Source organism: Nerophis lumbriciformis, linkage group LG27 (genome assembly GCF_033978685.3).
Source record: "Nerophis lumbriciformis linkage group LG27, RoL_Nlum_v2.1, whole genome shotgun sequence".
Taxonomy (NCBI): domain Eukaryota; kingdom Metazoa; phylum Chordata; class Actinopteri; order Syngnathiformes; family Syngnathidae; genus Nerophis; species Nerophis lumbriciformis.
Window position 1 is genome coordinate 16,340,004 of NC_084574.2, and position 21,250 is coordinate 16,361,253.

Sequence of the window (21,250 nt, forward strand, 5' to 3'; positions counted from 1 at the left end):
GTAGACTTTGTTAACTGTGTGAACATTTAAAATTTAGTGTGTAAGCAATTAGAAAACACTGTAATAGCACGCCAGATCTCGCAATGCATTCTGGGTCGTCAATGCACTAGCATTATAGATCATTATAAATCATTTAAGAGTTCTAATCCGTCAATAATGACATACATGTACCTGCTTTGTTATTTGTGTATGAACTGTTATTTTACAGGAGTAAACAGCAAGAGCGCCCCCAAGTGAAAAAAGTAGCCCTGTAGATGACCTGCCGTTGAAATTCAATGTAAGGTTAAGACTATACTTTCAGGGATCATTTCTATAGTTCTTGACTTGAGAAATGTGTTTCTAAAGTGTTTGGTCTCGCTAACCACGATGAAGAGATGAGATATCCCTTCCTGAACGTGAAGCTGACATCGAATAATGATTCTATCATACATTCGATGTCATTGATGAACGTTCATCGCCCCCTAGTGGGGTTTTGATGGAAGGGGTATGTTCAGAGTGGTTATATTTCTTAGCTGTAATTAACAATAATGTATATTTAGATACCTTTAATTAATTTTGAAGTTATTCACACAGTGTGACTGTCAATAAATATAACGATAGATTAAATGATGGACGAACCTGCTCTCATTAGTGGTCGGCAGGACATTATAAATTCATTAAGTGTATTATTATAAAATTAAGGCCTTAATGGCTCCAAAAAGATTCAAAGTGATGTCCAGAGGCATCACAAATGTTTTACAACTGTAGGACTTTGCCCATAGTCAACCCGCCAATCCATCAAACGATGAATGAAAATAAATTTAAGAACTTTACGGTCATTGGACGGCGTGGCGCAGTGGAAGAGTGGCCGTGCGGCCGTGCGCGACCCGAGGGTCCCTGGTTCAATCCCCACCTAGTACCAACCTCGTCATGTCCGTTGTGTCCTGAGCAAGACACTTCACCCTTGCTCCTGATGGGTGCTTGTTAGCGCCTAGCATGGCAGCTCCCTCCATCAGTGTGTGAATGTGTGTGTGAATGGGTAAATGTGGAAGTAGTGTCAAAGCGCTTTGAGTACCTTGAAGGTAGAAAAGCGCTATACAAGTACAACCCATTTATCATATTTATCATTGATAAATTGCTACATCCATCTGTATGTTTTTTTTCCTTCGTCTGTGGCTTTAAAGGGATTCTGCACTATTTTGCACATTGTTCGTAATCATTGTAAAAGAAATGACGACGGATGGGGCAGCACGGTGGAGAGGGGTTAGTGCAGGGGTCGGCAACCCGCGGCTCTAGAGCCGCATGCGGCTCTTTAGCGCCACCCTAGTGGCTCTCTGGAGCTTTTTCAAAAATGTATGAAAAATGGAAAAAGATGAGGGGAATTTTTTTTGTTTGTTTGTTTTAATATGGTTTCCGTAGGAGGACAAACATGACGCAAACCTCCCTAATTGTTATAAAGCCCACTGTTTATATTAAACATGCCTCACTGATTCGAGTATTTGGCGAGCGCCGTTTTGTCCTACTAATTTTGGCGGTCCTTGAACTCACCGTAGTTTGTTTACATATATAACTTTCTCCGACTTTCTAGGACGTGTTTTATGCCACTTCTTTTTCCGTCTTATTTTGTCCACCAAACTTTTAACGATGTGCATGAATGCACAAAGGTGAGTTTTGTTGATGTTATTGACTTGTGTGGAGTGCTAATCAGACATATTTGGTCACTGCATGACTGCAAGCTAATCGATGCTAACATGCTATTTAGGCTAGCTATATGTACATATTATAATAATAATAATAATACCTGGGATTTATATAGCGCTTTTCTAAGTACCCAAAGTCGCTTTACATGTAGAACCCATCATTCATTCACACCTGGTGGTGGTAAGCTACTTTCATAGCCACAGCTGCCCTGGGGTAGACTGACGGAAGCGTGGCTGCAATTTGCGCCAACGGCCCCTCCGACCACCACCTATCATTCATCATTCAATTCACCGGTGTGAGTGGCACCGGGGGCAAAGGGTGAAGTGTCCCGCCCAAGGACACAACGGCAGTGATTTTTTTTTAATGGTAAGAGGCGGGGAGCGAACCTGCAACCCTCAGGTTTCTGGCACGGTTGCTCTACCCACTACGCCATGCCGCCCCAATATTGCATCATTATGCCTCGTTTGTAGGTATATTTGAGGTCATTTAGTTTCCTTTAAGTCATCTTAATTCAATTTGTATCTCATGACACACTATCTGTAGGTAATATGGCTTTTAATTTTTTGCGGCTCAAGACAGATTTGTTTTTGTATTTTTGGTCCAATATGGCTCTTTCAACATTTTGGGTTGCCGACTCCTGGGTTAGTGCGTCTGCCTCACAATACGAAGGTCCTGAGTAGTCCTGAGTTCAATCCCGGGCTCGGGATCTTTCTGTGTGGAGTTTGCATGTTCTCCCCTTGACTGCGTGGGTTCCCTCCGGGTACTCCGGCTTCCTCCCACCTCCAAAGACATACACCTGGGGATAGGTTGATTGGCAACACTAAATTGGCCCTCGTGTGTGAATGTGTGTCTGTCTATCTGTGTTGGCCCTGCGATGAGGTGGCGACTTGTCCAGGGTGCACCCCGCCTTCTGCACGATTATAATCAATTCGAAATATTGAATAAATTCGATCAAAAGTCAGCTTACTTTGGGAGCCGTTCAATTCTGCCTATAAAGCCCTTAAAAACATCCAAACACCTCCATTGATATACATTAGCGGTAAATATATCCTGCAATAAATGTAACTGCGCTAAAAGGAAATAAAGACCCCTCAGTTGCATAGCAAGCAGCGCGTGCACTATCTGCGTAGACAAGGAGCCTATATATTCCTGCAAAAAGCATCAAAAAATCCAACTATGCAATGGAATAGATCCCTATACTTGATTAAAAATATATATTTTTCGCGTGATAAAGGATAATTCGTCGTCAAATATGTCGGACTATTGTGTGCTACAGACATCATTCTACACGACAAAACAGATGGAGACTTGGAAAAGCCCGGAGGTCTACAACTTCGTTTTGTGTGGCTGGATCAAGGACATTGGTATCAAGACTCTCCCACATTGATCGGCATCGTTTTTCCTCAGGTAAGGTTGCATTTCATGATTAAACTTTGTGTCTCCTGTCATGTTTGATGCCTGCCATTGCTGTTGCACGCCCCATTTACAAGAATGCGTGTTGTTCCCCGTCTTTATCAAAATATAACTATAAATGTCAACTTATAGCTTCATTTATGATCAGTGCCTTTGGTAAAAGCTTAACTCTGTTAGGTTTGCTCATATTTGATTTCTTTTATTTAGACTCACTGAGTTGGTGCTTAGGGGCAGCACGGTGGAAGAGGGGTTAGTGCATCTGCCTCACAATACAAAGGTCCTGAGTAGTCTTGGGTTCAATCCCGGGCTCGGGATCTTTCTGTGTGGAGTTTGCATGTTCTCCCCGTGACTGCGTGGGTTCCCTCCGGGTAGTCCGGCTTCCTCCCACTTCCAAAGTCATGCACCTGGGGATAGGTTGATTGGCAACACTAAATTGGCCCTAGTGTGTGAATGTGAGTGTGAATGTTGTCTGTCTATCTGTGTTGGCCCTGCGATGAGGTGGTGACTTGTCCAGGGTGTACCGCGCCTTCCGCCCGATTGTAGCTGAGATAGGCTCCAGTGCCCCCCGCGACCCCAAAGGGAATAAGTGGTAGAAAATGGATGGATGGAAGGAGTTGGTGCTTAACGAAACACTCGTAGCAACATGTGTCTTAAGGAATACAAATAATGTCAAGATAATACTTAAATTGGAAACAGTAGACATTAAACGTGTATCAAACAAACCTTTAACAAAGTGGTCACCACAAACTCGTGCCTTCTTCGACTCTGGTCCCTTGTACTGGAGTGTATGGTACTTTTGTCGTCTTTTTTAATAAAATCTTGCACTCTTTTGCCGTTCTTGATGACCTCTTGAGAAACTCTGAAGAAACGTTTATCCATTTCATGATTTAAACGGTTCGTACAGCTGAAAACAACGCAAGCATAGGGCATTTTTATTCAGGAAAAGGGTAAATGTTGCCCAGTACCTATTGAGAACAGACGCTGGCTTGACCACCACACATATTTAATTTAATGAGCCGGACGTGACGTCACATGAGAGAGAGTGCATAGACACTGAGACTTCACATGTAGGTGTGAAAATACAGAAAACTTAACTATTTCAGAAATCAGAGCAATTTAGTGTATGCATGGAAACGTAGAGAGTGATACCAATCAAATGTAATAATAAAACAAAACATTGTGTATATTTTATTTTCAAAGCTAATTTATTTCAAAAACCAAATCACAAATGTGAACTATCCAACAAACCTAGTAATCAAGTCCTATGATGCAATAAATAAGATGCAGATGGAAAAAGTATGTGGAAACACAAAGGCTGCAAGTGTCACTCAGTTAAATAACAAATGTGTACATCCCTTTGTTCAGCAGTCACAATGTTTATTTTCTTTAAATCACAGAAACCATTTTTTTTTTTAAATTATATTCTCATCCCTTTATTTTGTAGAATAATATAAGTATTACCTCTTGTTCCTTCCATTGCAGCTGCTTTCCCCTCATTATCTTAATAAAGATGCTAGCAGATGCTGAGCAGTTACTGCTGATGATATCTACTTAGTTATCAAAGCCACTGTTGGATTAAAAAAAGAACAATTAAAGATCAAACCTGCAGCATCAGTGCAAGCACACACTTAAAATGTCCAAAGAGTCTATTTAAAACAGTTGTTCTTAACCTGGGTTCGATCGAACCTTAGGGGTTCGATGAGTCGGCCTCAGGGGTTCGGCGGAGCCTCCGCCACCGAGGTAAAGACACATCTGACTTATCGCGTAAATAAAAACTTCTTCCTATCGGCGTATTATGGACAGGGGCGCCGAAAAGGGGGGTAAAGGAGACGGATTCTCGGGGCCCATGATGGAGGGGGCCCAGAGAGGCCCCTAATGATGATGAAATTATAATACAGAAAAAATAATGACACTGTGTTGGGGGCCCTGTAAAGATTATTTTCATAATCAGGCGCCCCTGATTATGGATACCCCCAAACAATGTTCCATCTGATTTGCAGGTTTTGATTGATCGATTGAAACTTTTACTCGTAGATTGCAAAGGACACAGTAGTACATATTCCGTACAATTGACCACTAAATGGTAACACCCGAATACGTTTTTCAACTTGTTTAAGTCGGGGTCCACGTTAATCAATTCATGGTAATGTGTGTAAGGTGTGTAATTTGTTGTGAGTTCATGCATTGTGTTGGTTTTGTTCTTTAAACAAGGTGATGTTCATGCACGGTTCATTTTGTGCGCCAGTTAAAAAACATATGACTTTTTCTTGAATTTGGAAAAAAATAACATTTTATTTTTCACTAAAGAAGGGTTCGGTGAATGCGCATATGAAACCGGTGGGGTTCGGTACCTCCAACAAGGTTAAGAACCACTGATTTAAAACTAAAGTAAAACTGCTTCAAAAGCTGAACTTCATCTATTAAAACTTTAGCTCAATAACTTGAATCTTCCTGATCAGAATTCCATGTTTGTGTGGAGATCCTCTGCAGGCCATCACATTGTAAAGATCATGTTTGTAAGATCAAGTATATTAAAGGGGAACATTATCACAATTTCAGAATTGTTAAAACCATTAAAAATCAGTTCCCAGTGGCTTATTATATTTTTCGAAGTTTTTTTCAAAATTTTACCCATCACGCAATATCCCTAAAAAAAGCTTCAAAGTGCCTGATTTTAACCACCCGTCCATTTTCCTGTGACGTCACATAGTGATGCCAACACAAACAAACATGGCGGAAAGAACAGCAAGCTATAGCGACATTAGCTCGGATTCAGACTCGGATTTCAGCGGCTTAAGCGATTCAACAGATTACGAATGTATTGAAATGGATGGTTGTAGTGTGGAGGCAGGTAGCGAAAACGAAATTGAAGAAAAAACTGAAGCTATTGAGCCATATCAGTTTGAACCGTATGCAAGCGAAAACGACACAACAGCCAGCGACACGGGAGAAAGCGAGGACGAATTCGGCGATCGCCTTCTAACCAACGATTGGTATGTGTTTGTTTGGCATTAAAGGAAACTAACAACTATGAACTAGGTTTACAGCATATGAAATACATTTGGCAACAACATCCACTTTGAGAGTGCATACAGCCCAATTTTCATCAATATATTCTGTAGACATACCCTCATGTCAGCAGGCCAGGGAAGCTAGGGTCGATATTCTTCTCTTGATCATCTTCGGGACGGTGTGAGCCAAGACATCCAGGGGGTTTAGCTCGCTCGTCTGCGGGAACAAACTGCCGCCATTGCTTGCCGTGCTACTGAGGTCCTTTGTCCCTGAATTGCTCACACACTCTGCCAGATTCAATGGGGGTCTGGCGACAGATTTCTTTGACTTTATCGTTGGAAATGCATCTGCTTTGAGTGTCGCAGGATATCCACACATTCTTGCCATCTCTGTCGTAGCATAGCTTTCGTCGGTAAAGTGTGCGGAACAAACGTCCAATTTCTTGCCACTTTCGCATCTTTGGGCCACTGGTGCAACTTGAATCCGTCCCTGTTCGTGTTGTTACACCCTCCGACAACACACCGACGAGGCATGATGTCTCCAAGGCACGGAAAACAGTCGAAAAAACGGAAAATAACAGAGCTGATTTGACTCGGTGTTTGAGAAAATGGTGGATTGCTTCCCGATGCGACGTCACATTGTGACGTCATCGCTCCGAGAGTGAATATTAGAAAGGCATTTAATTCGCCAAAATTCACCCATTTAGAATTCGGAAATCGGTTAAAAAAATATATGGTCTTTTTTCTGCAACATCAAGGTATATATTGACGCTTACATAGGTCTGGTGATAATGTTCCCCTTTTAAAAAAAGAATACTTGCATTAAAGTGTAGAGGAACTCTGTTCTGCATAAATGATCAACACTTTTTAAAGAAAAAATCTCAGGCAGGGTCTCGACTTAAAAGTGAATCCTGGACAATGTCAGCTGAGTAAAGAAATACTTTTTACTTAATATTTGTCTTGATTATAAAATACTTGAAAAAGTTGAAAGTGACTTAACTCGGTCAGTGGCAAATGTTTAAGTGTAAAAAACAAACATCAGCATTTAGGAACTAAAATGAGGTGAAAGAAGAAAAGGAAATACATTATAGAGCTTCAGAGAACGTTATACATAACTTCAATTTTCAGCTATCTGAAATATATACAAAATATATATGTTGATCTATGTGGGGATTTAGCGCGCCCCTGTGTTGTGTGGACACTCCTACGACAGTCCATGTCGAGTTCAGAAAATAAGTGTCTTAGTAAAGAGTTTGTTTTTGTGTTTATAATTATTATTTTTTTGTTGCTGTCTATTCCATGTTGAGCATATTCATAAAGCCATTTTAACACATTAATTTGATACAGTAAAAACTCATTTTAAACGTAATGTTGTAAGAAATCATTTTAAACAAACATTTGAGGAGTCGATTGAGAGCTGTATGAGTAGACTCTTTTCGGATGGCGAACCTACAGTGACGTCTTGTTGTTCCTGTCATTACTGATGGACGCGATCCATCAGATGTTTATTATGTCTGCTTATTAAACGCTAACAACAAATACTACGACTATTTAAGTATGTTAACACATACAAACGATTATAGGTGGCACTAAAACATCCATACATGCTATAATAGGTCTATTTTGAAATAAATTTAAAAAAGCACATTTAACCGATGCCTATTGGGTGTTGGTTAATACCCAGAATCCTTTGCGTCCAACCCACCAAATAGTAAAAATAGGGCTCGAAGTTAAGCGGCTAAAATGTGGTGATTTAAGGTGACACGGCGTTGACTGTGAATGTGAATGGATAACATCAGTGTTTGTTAGGTAAATAAAGTGGGCCACCTCAGGACCGTGTGTTACTTTGTTGTGGCCGGGAATGGCGTCAGCCAAAGTACTCTGTAATGTCAGATCACTCTTGTTTCTCTTCAGATCGCATAAATCTTTCGCCTTTTACTAAAGATTTCCGTGGGGAGGAACAACAAGAGTATAACTCAATTTTTTGATGCCCTGCGAAAGCGGGGCTTCCTTTACTTGTTAAAGAAAATAACCAATGCCTTACTTCTTATGACCGGCATGTGTTTGAATTGTTATGACGTCTGTACTAGTAATTATCATGCGGCTGAGACATTTAAACAGCCATGACTGCTACATACTTAAAATCCAACTTTTGATTGCTCTAAAGAAGTTAAACATGAAAAGTAAAACGCCAACTCTGAAGTGAACAACATGCGTACCGTAAAGCACTGATAGCTGTCGCAGATGCACATGCTCTATAAAGCCAGCTTTCCCAGCGTGCGCAATGTTACATGATACAAGAAGACTTAAAAATATATGTGCAAATAAACACAACGGGGTACCTACCGTGCAATGTACAACCATGTGCACCAGGGGTCATAGTAACCCAGCAACACAGTTTACGACAGTCGTATTCATAGTCTTCACTACGGGTGCTTCCGGGGCCCATAAAGCCTATTATGTCACAGAAGACGTCAGTAGTTTCATAAGAAAATACAATCATGTGTGCTTACGGACCGTATCCCCGCTGACTGTATTGATATATAATGTAGGAACCAGAAATATTAATTACAGAAAGAAACTACCCTTTTGTGGGAGAGGGAGGTTTTTGGGGTTGGTGCACTAATTGTAAGTGTATCTTGTGTTTTTTATGTTGATTTAATAAAAAAAATAATTTATTTGTATTTTTGTTAATTTCTTGTGCGGCCCGGTACCAATCGATCCGCGGCCCGGTGGTTTAGGAACACTGTAGCTATTAAAATTGACCCATTTTAACTTTATACGATATACTGTGTTCAAATATGACATATATATATATAATAACAAATATTGCAATGTCAAGGGCAAGCAAATTAAAATGTTCTTTGACTGAAGAGAAATTATACTTTTTCACACTTCATTTAGTTTGTTCTTTAAACATAATTTTGGTGGATGATGTCATTATTTATAAACATTAAATGCAAACTATTCTTTAGAATGTTGGTTTAGTTTAGTTTAGTCTTTATTTGAAGGGACAATGCACAGAAACATTAATAAGCTCAGAGACAGATATGTTCTGTACCAGATTATAGCTAAATAGCTCATTTCCAGCTACAGTCCCTGGCTACCTAAATTAAAAGGATACAAAAATCATGGAATAAAACTAGAACAGTAAAATCATACTATAGCATGTAATCAAATTAAGAAAAGTCATAAATGCTCTTTCATTGACACATACTTATTATGTATTACAACCACACCTCATTTACATCATAACACAGACAATACATGCTTTAGAATGTTGGTGTGAATGTGTAAATAATTGTGAAAAATATAAAACATATACATTAAATGTGTTACTATTATGAATACAAAATATTATTCATATTTCAAGTAGTTGTGCTATTAGTATAATAATACAAAACTGCATACTTTCTAAGACTTTATCACTATAATGATGAGTTAAAGTGTTAAAAAATGCAGTTGCGCTCTAACAATGTCTGAATGCAACATTATTATCTTTGTAAAGGCTAATTTCCACTAGGCCACATTAGAAAGTGTATCTAATGACATGTTTCGGTGTATATTTCCTACTTGCAGTTCCTAAATTAGCCACACCGTGAAACTGTTTCTCATAATAAGTGCGTTCTGCAGCATTGAAGCAAATAATAATAAAACAAGATATTGTGGATATTCTATTTTTAAAGTTCATTAATTAAAAAAAACAAACCAAAAACGTGAAATAACCAACAAACCTCGTAATCAAGTCATATGATGCTATCAATAGGATACACATGGGGAAAAATATGTGGAAAAACAAAGGTTGCAAGTGTCACTCAGTTAAATAACAAATGTACACATCCATAATTAACATTTGTTCAGCAGTCACAATGTTCATTTTCTTTAAAAATCGCAGAAACTACATGTGTTTTAAATTATATTATCACTCCTTTATTTTGTTGAATAATAGTAATATTACCTCCTGTACTTTCCTGGATTGCAGCTGCTTTTCCCCTCCTTGTCTTAATAAAGATGCTGCCAGATGCTGAGCAGTTAGTGCTAATGTCATCTTCTTAGTTATCAAAGCCACTTTTCTGTGAAAAAGAAGAACAATTGAAGATCAAACCTGCAGCATCAGTGCAATAAAACACTTAAAATGTCCAAAGGGTCCAATTAAAACTAAAGTAAAACTGCTTGAAAAGCTGAACTTCATCTATTAAAACTTTAGCTCAATAACTTGAATTTTCCTGATCAGAATTCAATGTTTGTGTGAAGATCAACTGCTGGCCATCGCATTTTAAAGATCATGTTTGTAAGATCAAGTCTATTAAAAAAAGACCTGCATTCAAGTATAGAGGAACTCTGTTCTTCATAAATGATCAACACTATAATATATATATATATATATATATATATATATATATATATATATATATATATATATATATATATATATATATATATATATATATATATATATATATCAGGAAGGGGGCGAGACTTAAAAATAAATTCGGGACAATGTCAACTGATTGAATAAATACTATGTACTTGAAATATTTGTTTTGATTCTAAGTGATTTAGAAAAGTTAAAATTAAACTAACCCAGGCAGTGGCAGTTTTAGATATGAACCACCATTATCTAAGACAGTGTTCCCCAACCTCGGTTCCATGACTAGTACCGGTCTGTGACACATTTGCTACTCGGCCACAGAGAAACATTAAATAATTTATAAATGACTGCATTTTCTACGACTTAACCTTCGCCTGTCCCACTAGACACACCAATAAGCTTGTTTATAGATGTACAATAAAACTCCTCATAGGAAGTTGCCATTTGTTATATATGTTATAACTTTGTGACATGATACAATGTAAAATATAAATGTGACAGATTGTAGCCAAAGGCTGATTTCCATCTGCTTATTTCCCCGGCAGGTTGATGGTATACACCAGTGGTTCTCAACCTTTTTTCAGTGATGTAACCCTTGTGACATTTTTTTTAATTCAAGTACCCCCTAATCAGAGCAAAGCATTTTTGGTTGAAAAAAAGAGATAAAGAAGTAAAATACAGCACTATGTCATCAGTTTCTGATTTATTAAATTGTATTACAGTGCAAAATATTGGTCATTTGTAGTGGTCTTTCTTGAACTATTTGGAAAAAAAGATAGGTTTTTATTTATATTTATAAAGGATTTTTGAATTGTTGCTATTTTTAGAATATTAAAAAAAAATCTCACGTACCCCTTGGCATACCTTCAAGTACCCCCAGGGTTGCGCGTACCCCCATTTGAGAACCACTGGTATACACTATCATCAACCTGCTGGGGATCTCATTGCAAAGAAACAAGCCCAGGGCTCCCACTAATTCAGCGTTATAGTGAGTTGTAGTTTGCTATATTTATTTGGCCACAAGTGGAAAGCCAGTCCCTGAAAACAATAGAGAAAATATTCATTTGTACTTTACACGCAAGTGGTTAAAACAGACATCAGCATTTAGGAACTAAAATGAAGTGGAAAAAAACAAAAGGAATAATACACGACTTTGTTGGAGCGTCAGAGAACGTTATATATAACTTCCAATTTCAGCTCTCTCAATATTTGCATTGAAAAATATATAAAAATATATATGTTTATATATGTGGGGTTTTAGCGCCTCCCTGCGTTGTGTGGGCACTCCTACGACAGTCCATGCTGAGTAAATAGTAGTGTTTATTTTTGTGTTTTAAATTTATTTTTTTTGTTGCTGTCTATTCCATGTTGAACATATACATAAAGCCAATTCAACACATGTATTTGATAATATTTGTGTATTTACATTAGAAACTAATTTCAAACTTAATTTGATAAGAAATAATTTTAAACAAATTATTAAATTTGAGGAGTCGATTGAGAGCTGTATGAGTAGACTCTTTTCAGATGGCGAACCTACAGTGACATGTTCCTGTCATTACTGATGGACGCGATCCATCAGATGTTTATTATGTCTGCTTATTAAACGCTAACAACAAATACTACGACTATTTAAGTATGTTAACACATACAAACAATTATAGGTGGCACTAAAACATCCATACATGCTATAAGAGGTCTATTTTTAAATTTTAAAAAAAAAAGCCCATTTAAGCGATGCCTATTGGGTGTAGGCTAATTCCCAGAATCCTTTGCGTCCAACCCACCAAATAGTAAAAATAGGGCTCGAAGTTAAGCGGCTAAAATGTGGTGATTTAAGGTGACACGGCGTTGACTGTGAATGTGAATGGATAACATCAGTGTTTGTTAGGTAAATAAAGTGGGCCACTTCAGGACCGTGTGTTACTTTGTTGTGGCCGGGAATGGCGTCAGCCAAAGTACTCTGTAATGTCAGATCACTCTTGTTTCTCTTCAGATCGCATAAATCTTTCGCCTTTTACTAAAGATTTCCGTGGGGAGGAACAACAAGAGTATAACTCAATTTTTTGATGCCCTGCGAAAGCGGGGCTTCCTTTACGTGTCTAAATCAACAAAACGAGCAACTAGTATATATTTTGCATGATACTGTGGTGACGTCACAAATACTATATCCAAGGAAGGATACGAACGTACCAACAGCCATGACTGTTACATACCAAAAGGCCAACTTGTGAATGCTCTAAAGAAGTTTTGACATGTGAAATTTAATGTTAACTCTAAAGTTAACAATTTGAGCAGTGATAGCTGTCGCGGATGCACATGTTCTATAAAGTCAGCAGTACACGCTAGTCAGCTGTCCCAGTGTGAGCAATTGTACATGATACAAGACTTAAAAATATATGTACAAATAAACACAACGGGGTACCTACCGTGCAATGTACAACCATGTGCATCAGGGGTCATAGTAACCCAGCAACACAGTTTACGACAGTCGTATTCCTATGCTTCCGGGGCTCTTTAAAGCCTGTTATGTCACAGAAGACGTCAGTAGTTTCATTGTGTAGCTATTTAAATGGACCAATTTTAGCTTTATACGATATAGCCTACTGCAGGGGTCGGCAACCCGCGGCTCTAGAGCCGCATGCGGCTCTTTAGCGCCGCCCTAGTGGCTCTCTGGAGTTTTTTCAAAAATGTATGAAAAATGGAAAAAGTTGAGGGGAAAAAATATATTTTTTGTTTTAATATGGTTTCTGTAGGAGGACAAACATGACACAAACCTCCCTAATTGTTATAAAGCACACTGTTTATATTAAACATGCTTCACTGATTCGAGTATTTGTTGAGCGCCGTTTTGTCCTACTAATTTTGGCAGTCCTTGAACTCACCTTAGTTTGTTTACATGTATATCTGTCTGCGACTTTCTAGGACGTGTTTTATGCCACTTATTTTTCTGTCTCGTGTTGTCCACCAAACTTTTAACGTTGTGCATGAATCCACAAAGGTGAGTTTTGTTGATGTTATTGACTTGTGTGGAGTGCTAATCAGACATATTTGGTCACTGCATGACTGCGAGCTAATCGATGCTAACATGCTATTTAGGCTAGCTATATGTATATATTGCATAATTATGCCTCATTTGTAGCTATATTTGAGCTCATTTAGTTTCCTTTAAGTCATATTAATTCAATTTATATCTCATGACACACTATCTGTATGTAATATGGCTTTTAACAGATTTGTTTTTGTATTTTTGGTCCAATAAGGCTCTTTCAACATTTTGGGTTGCCGACCCCTGGCCTACTGTATTCTAGTATTACATAAATAAACAGACAAATATTGAAATGTCAAGGTCAAGCAAATTAAAATGTAATTTAAATGAAGAGAAAATGAAAATTGTTCAAACTTCATTTAGTTTGTTTTTTAAACATCATTTTTGGTGAATGATGTCATTATTGAAAAATATTAAATGCTACCGTATTTTTCGGACTATAAGTCGCAGTTTTTTTCATAGTTTGGCCAGGCTCCAGTGCGATTTATATGTTTTTTTTCCTTCTTTACTATGCATTTTCGGCAGGTGCGACTTATACTCCGAAAAATACGGTAATTGTTTTTTATAATGTTGGCGTGAATGTAAAAAGAACAGTGATAAATATAACACACATACATTAAATCTGTTATTCTTATTATTTGATTGAAGTATTTATTTCAAACCTGCACAATACAACAGCACACATTTTTTTTAATTTTTTTTTTACATTTTGGCAGAGACATTTATGCATGGCTTGAAAAGGGGTTGGATGAAGCAATTGCTTATAATATCCCAACCCCTCTCACTCACTCCCTATTTAACATAAACAATATAATACAAGAACAATGTAAAATTATTATTTATAGTATGCATATTTTAAGTAGTAGTGTTAGTTAGGGGGTGCTGGAGCCTATCCCAGCTGCACTCTGGCGGAAGGCGGGGTACACCCTGGACAAGTCGCCATCTCATCGCAGGGGCTACACAGATTTCAAATATTATATAAATATAATAAACAGACACATATTTAAATGTCAAGGGCAAGCAAATTAAAATGTTATTTGACTGAAAATATATATATATATTTTTTAACTTAATTTAGTTTGTTGTTTAAACATAACTTTAGTATCTTATGTCATCATTTAGAAACATTAAATGCAAACTATTTGTCAGAATGTTGGCGTGAATGTGAAAATAATTGTGAAACATAAAACTATAATGATAAATTAAATCATAAAAAATGCAGTGGCTCTCTAATAATTTCACTCAAAATGCAATATTATTATGTTTGCAAACTTGCAAAGGCGTATTTCTACTAGACCACATTAGAAAGTGGATCTAATGTCATGTTCGGTGTGGAATTCCAACTTGCAGTTAGCAAGTTAGCCACACAGTGTAGATGTTTATCATTTAAAAGTGTGTTCTGCGGCATTGAAACGAATAATAATGATTAAAAAAAGACTTTGTGGATCATTCCTCTTTAAAGCTTATTTGTTTCAAGAACCAAATAAAAAATGTCAACTATACAAAAAAAAAAGAAAAAACAATAAATAGGATGAAAAAATGTGGAAACATAAAGGCTGCAAGTGTCACTCAATTAAATACATGTTTACATCGTTAAATAACATTTTGTTCAGCATTCACATTAGTGAAGTGCGATACCACTGATTTTTTTTCAGAGCCAATACCAAGTAAGATTCAGGCTGTTGTCAGGCATAATAATCCGATACTGATACTTTGTGCAAACGTGTCTGCTAAAAATGAGTACATTGGGTATTGTCTAATAATACTATAGCTATCTAAAAAAAAAAACAACAGTAACAATCTAAGAAAACTGACCAAAAAATCAGGATGTAATAAGAAAAAGCTGAACATACTCACCGTTTTGTCTATAAATATGTATATATTTTTAAATAAAAAAAATATATATCAAATGCACCAAAATAAAGGTTATGTCATATGTTCTCTGTCATTAATGATTGTAATTGACTTCTTCAGGAAGTGTTGGTGGAAGGAATATGTTCAGAGTGGTTAAATTAGCTGTGACGGCAAAATTATGTTTTAAAAAGCTACCATTGATCATTTTTCTGATGCTAATTCACCCGGCATGTATCCTCCTGTGTTAGCATTCTTGTATAGTTCCAATATATAAATGTACTTTTTAAACAATTAGACTCACATGTTATAGAAATTAGTGAGAGTGATTAGATTCATCAGAGTTGTGTGCTTCACTTTATTGGTAGATTGACAAGTTCTGTTTGTTACTCCTTTTTAAACTTCTTACGATCCACTTGATTTGTCGTCATTGGGTGGAAGTACATTTATTTGAACTGTTTTAGTTTCTAAATTCAAAACAGTAGAACTTTAGAAATGATAATGAGATTAGATATTTTTTTTACTGAATGTGAAACTGACATAGAATAATGATTATATCATATGTTCTCTCTCAGACTCATTGAGAATCGTTGTTTGCGTCTTAACGAAGCTTTGCTGGAAGGAATTTGTCCAGAGTGGTTGACTGACCTGTCAGCATACACAAGTTTAATAAGAAAAACATCAAATATCTATGGCTATTAGTTGTATCTACTTTCTTGACTGTTGGTTGATAAGGTGCTTTCGAATGAACACATTCCCAACTAGAGCTGCACCAAATGCAATTTTTGGGTAGAGAGAAGTCTGGGCTTCTCTGCTTAGGCTGCTGCCCCCCTGACCCAACTTTAGATAAGCAGAAGAAGGTGCATTGATGGCTGGACATATCTGCCAAAATGAGTGCATCCTCTGAGTGAAAATAGTAGTCTAGTAGATGACTTCCTGTTAGAAATTGCTTGAAAGTCAAGACTATACTATCAGGGATCATTTCTAAAGTTATTACTTTGAGAAATGTGTTTCTAAAGTATAAGGTTTTGCTAACCATGATGATGAGATTAAATGTTTCTTCCTGAACATGAAGCTGACATAGAATTATGATTCTGTCATGTGTTCTTTGTCATTGATGATTGTTCTTTGCTTCTTAATGAGGCTTTGATGGGAGGAATATATTCAGAGTGGTTAACTTCATGTTTAATAAGATTGTAGTCAAAAACGTAATGGCTATATTTGCTCTGTTTGACGTTGGCTGCTAAGGTGTTACTTTTATTAAAGCATTCTCAGAGTGAAATGAGAAGACTAGTCTTCTTATGAATGGTGGCAACTAATCCGACAAACACCCACACTTGTTAGAACGTGTATGTTAAGAAAGAAAAAAAGGAAAAAATTAAACCGATGCATTTTGTGTTTTGGCTAATTCCCATAATCCTTTGCGTCCAACCCACCAAATAGTAAACTAAAGCGACAAGATACTCGGCTAAAATCTGTGGACATTTTGAAGGTGCTATGGTGTTGCCTGTGGATACCATTAGTTAAATTGATTATGTCACCTTAAAACCATGTGTTAACCTGGTGCGACCAGGAATTGGTGGCAACTAATTGTTCAAACTCCCCGACATAATTTAACGTGAATGTCAAGAAAGATCAAAAAAGAAAAAAAGAAACTTAAATATTTGTGTTTTAGCTAGTTCCCCTAATCCTTTGCTCCAATACTTCAAATAATAAAGCGAGAAGATGCCCTGCTAAATTCTTTTGCCATTTTAAAGGTGCTATGGCGTTGCCTGTGAATGTAACTGGATACCCATCCATCCATTTTCTACCACTTGTCCATTCTGGGATCGCAGGGGGTGCTGGAGCCTGTCCCAGCTGCACACGGGCGGAAGGCGGGGTACACCTTGGACAAGTCGCCACCTCGCAAAATTCGACACAACACCAGATCTTAAAGGGGAACATTATCACAATTTCAGAAGGGTTAAAACCATTAAAAATCAGTTCCCAATGGCTTATTTTATTTTTCGAAGTTTTTTTCAAAATTTTACCCATCACGCAATATCCCTAAAAAAAGCTTCAAAGTGCCTAATTTTAACCATCGTTATATACACCCGTCCATTTTCCTGTGACGTCACACAGTGATGCCAATACAAACAAACATGGCGGATAGAACAGCAAGATATAGGGACATTAGCTCGGATTCAGACTCGGATTTCAGCGATTATTGAAACGGATGGTTGTAGTGTGGAGGCTGGTAGCGAAAACGAAATTGAAGAAAAAACTGAAGCTATTGAGCCATATCGGTTTGAACCGTATGCAAGCGAAAACGACGAAAACGACACGACAACCAGCGACACGGGAGAAAGCGAGGACGAATTCGGCGATCGCCTTCTAACCAACGATTGGTATGTGTTTGTTTGGCATTAAAGGAAACTAACAACTATGAACTAGGTTTACAGCATATGAAATACATTTGGCAACAACATGCACTTTGAGAGTGCAGACAGCCCAGTTTTCATCAATTAATATATTCTGTAGACATACCCTCATCCGCGCTCTTTTCCTGAAAGCTGATCTGTCCAGTCCAGTTGGAAATGCATCTGCTTTGAGTGTCGCAGGATATCCACACATTCTTGCCATCTCTGTCGTAGCATAGCTTTCGTCGGTAAAGTGTGTGGAACAAACGTCCAATTTCTTGCCACTTTCGCATCTTTGGGCCACTGGTGCAACTTGAATCCGTCCCTGTTCGTGTTGTTACACCCTTCCGACAACACACCGACGAGGCATGATGTCTCCAAGGTACGGAAAACAGTCGAAAAAAACGGAAAATAACAAAGCTGATTTGACTCGGTGTTTGTAATGTGTTTGAGAAAATGGCGGATTGCTTCCCGATGTGACGTCACAACGTGACGTCATCGCTCCGAGAGCGAATAATAGAAAGGCGTTTAATTCGCCAAAATTCACCCATTTAGAGTTCGGACATCGGTTAAAAAATATATGGTCTTTTTTCTGCAACATCAAGGTATATATTGACGCGTACATAGGTCTGGTGATAATGTTCCCCTTTAAGTAGACGTTCCTTTCAAAGACTGGCCAGTTAGTATATAGCATATTATAAATATATATATTTTATGTCACTCTATTCGTGGGCATTAATCAGATCTAATGAGTTTAGTTGTATTTTTGCTGTGTTATCATAGTAAACACTCCATAAGGTGGTGCCATATCTCCATACTTTGACAGTAATGTCACTACTTAGAATTTTCCCTTACCTAAAAAAATTTTAAGCTAAAGAGCATTTTGACAATACAAACAAAAAATAGACAAAAATGTAAGGATAAAATGTGTATAAAAGTATAAATAAAACAATAATTAAAATAAGGATATAATACATTTTAATGAATTTCAAAAGTGTACTACCCTACCTGGTGTGTCTACGCTTGAACTACTTTACTTGTCCTCATCAGAACAATGAACCAGAAGAGTGAATCCAAAAGTTGCTACATTTTTGATGACTCAGGCTCATGGTTTCGTACAGTCAGTTTGCACGCATGCATGGGTAATTGTTGACGCACATAAAAAAAGGCTCCCAAAAGAATGGCCTGCAACTACGAATCGGTTCTCATCGTTCACTTAATAGAACCAGTCAAAAAACTTGATTAATTCCTGAATGTCACTCCTCTACTAATATTATTGTTAATCTTGACTCACATCTTTCTCTAATGTTAACCTTATGTTAGCTCCTCCCATGTTTATAATTATATGTCATCAATTTTGTTTCTCTTGTCTTGGCAACATTGTTAGGCTTCCTTATCCTTGTAAATATTGTTGTTTTTTTAGAATATTTGGAATAGATCTCTGGGCCTTTTATTTCCAGTGTACCCCTTAATTTCAATAATATAGATATATATATATTATGAACCTGAAAAAAATTAGATAAAGAAATATATGTTAGCTGACTATTACTAAGGAGTTACTGAAACACATCTATTAAGTCAATGTATCTGTTAATGTGAATAGTATTAGATATACTAACATCTATGATGTTTTGTTTCAATTTTGACCCATTTTTATTTAAAAAGAAAGGCAAAAAATGTAGCAAGTCACAACACAAAATAGAGATTTTAACCCAAAATATAATATATATATAATGTTTTTAATGCTGTACTTCCTTGGACTACTGGACATGTATTGCCAGAATGAGCATTTTCCATATATATATATTTTTTTACTCTTCACGTTCATATTTCGCCGTGTTTGTTGCACTTTCATTGTGTTTTGCTTGGTTGTAAATAATGTAGATCGAGAAGGGGTGTGAGAAGTAAAAGAGGATCGACGTTCATATGTTGTCAATATTCAGTGTTTTATGCTTCATAGTTAATATTGTAAATCCCACATTATTGTCATGTACTTTCTGGGTGTCTCATTCAGTAGAAAATTTAAAATTCCATCCTGTTTTTTAAGGCGGTCTGTCATAACATTTTTAGCATTCAATCAGACATTATTGTGAGGTTTTGTATTAGTGTTAGGACCCAAACACACATACTGTACAGCACATTTTCACAGCTCTTATGTGTGTGTGTGTGTGTGTGTGTGTGTGTGTGTGTGTGTGTGTGTGTGTGTGTGTGTGTGTGTGTGTGTGTGTGTGTGTGTGTGCATATATATATATATATATATATTTATATATATATGTATGTGTGGGAAAAAATCACAAGACTACTTCATCTCTACAGGCCTGTTTCATATATATATATATATATATATATATATATATATATATATATATATATATATATATATATATATATATATATATATATGTATATATATATATATATGTATGTATATGTATATATATATATATACATTATAAATATATATATGTATATATATATTTATAATGTATGTATATATATATACATATACATATACATATATATATATACAGGTAAAAGCCAGTAAATTAGAATATTTTGAAAAACTTGATTTATTTCAGTAATTGCATTCAAAAGGTGTAACTTGTACATTATATTTATTAATTGCACACAGACTGATGCATTCAAATGTTTATTTCATTTAATTTTGATGATTTGAAGTGGCAACAAATGAAAATCCAAAATTCCGTGTGTCACAAAATTAGAATATTGTGTAAGGCTAATACAAAAAAGGGATTTTTAGAAATGTTGGCCAACTGAAAAGTATGAAAATGAAAAATATGAGCATGTACAATACTCAATACTTGGTTGGAGCTCCTTTTGCCTCAATTACTGCGTTAATGCGGCGTGGCATGGAGTCGATGAGTTTCTGGCACTGCTCAGGTGTTATGAGAGCCCAGGTTGCTCTGATAGTGGCCTTCAACTCTTCTGCGTTTTTGGGTCTGGCATTCTGCATCTTCCTTTTCACAATACCCCACAGATTTTCTATGGGGCTAAGGTCAGGGGAGTTGGCGGGCCAATTTAGAACAGAAATACCATGGTCCGTAAACCAGGCACGGGTAGATTTTGCGCTGTGTGCAGGCGCCAAGTCCTGTTGGAACTTGAAATCTCCATCTCCATAGAGCAGGTCAGCAGCAGGAAGCATGAAGTGCTCTAAAACTTGCTGGTAGACGGCTGCGTTGACCCTGGATCTCAGGAAACAGAGTGGACCGACACCAGCTGGACTGCAGCTGAGTGGTCCAAAGTCATGTTTTCTGACGAAAGCAAATTTTGCATTTCCTTTGGAAATCGAGGTCCCAGAGTCTGGAGGAAGACAGGAGAGGCACAGGATCCACGTTGCCTGAAGTCTAGTGTAAAGTTTCCACCATCAGTGATGGTTTGGGGTGCCATGTCATCTGCTGGTGTCGGTCCACTCTGTTTCCTGAGATCCAGGGTCAACGCAGCCGTCTACCAGCAA

At 37.1% G+C, this 21,250-nt stretch overlaps 4 non-coding genes across 4 annotated transcripts; all 4 read left to right on the forward strand.

Moving 5' to 3' along the window:
- Positions 1 to 285: 285 nt before the first annotated feature.
- On the forward strand, positions 286 to 500 carry LOC133570419 (small nucleolar RNA U3). The gene has a single exon (XR_009810186.2). It is a non-coding gene; the product is annotated as a small nucleolar RNA U3 (small nucleolar RNA).
- Positions 501 to 7,998: 7,498 nt separating this feature from the next.
- LOC133570317 (U5 spliceosomal RNA) lies at positions 7,999 to 8,112 on the forward strand. Its single transcript, XR_009810093.1, has one exon. It is a non-coding gene; the product is annotated as a U5 spliceosomal RNA (small nuclear RNA).
- A 4,340-nt stretch (positions 8,113 to 12,452) lies between these two features.
- LOC133570316 (U5 spliceosomal RNA) lies at positions 12,453 to 12,566 on the forward strand. Its single transcript, XR_009810092.1, has one exon. It is a non-coding gene; the product is annotated as a U5 spliceosomal RNA (small nuclear RNA).
- A 3,769-nt stretch (positions 12,567 to 16,335) lies between these two features.
- LOC133570305 (small nucleolar RNA U3) lies at positions 16,336 to 16,550 on the forward strand. Its single transcript, XR_009810082.2, has one exon. It is a non-coding gene; the product is annotated as a small nucleolar RNA U3 (small nucleolar RNA).
- Positions 16,551 to 21,250: the final 4,700 nt, after the last annotated feature.